This window comes from Penaeus monodon, chromosome 20 (genome assembly GCF_015228065.2).
Source record: "Penaeus monodon isolate SGIC_2016 chromosome 20, NSTDA_Pmon_1, whole genome shotgun sequence".
NCBI classification, from domain to species: Eukaryota; Metazoa; Arthropoda; class Malacostraca; order Decapoda; family Penaeidae; genus Penaeus; species Penaeus monodon.
This window is the reverse complement of record NC_051405.1, coordinates 2,580,422-2,580,715: the sequence shown is the minus strand read 5'-3', so window position 1 is coordinate 2,580,715 and position 294 is coordinate 2,580,422.

The window sequence follows — 294 nt, the reverse complement described above, 5'->3', positions numbered from 1 at the left end:
ATGTACATGTGTTGATAGTTTGGTTCGTAGCAAGGTGCAAATCCCAGAGAATGAGAGTTGTCAAAACCACAATACTGAAGCTAATTACCACTTTACACTTCGACGTCAAGACGTGTCGGCCACCGCAAGGTCTCGTTCATTTTTCGTCTCGTGGGAAAACGAACCGTGTTTCGAATATCGGTATTTTCCTCTCGACAGATTTACAAATGGTTGTGTCAACTTGTCATGTCGGGACGTCAGTTCATCAAAGCTTCGTCTGTCAAGCGAAGCGAGTGATTGTATATGTCATATGTG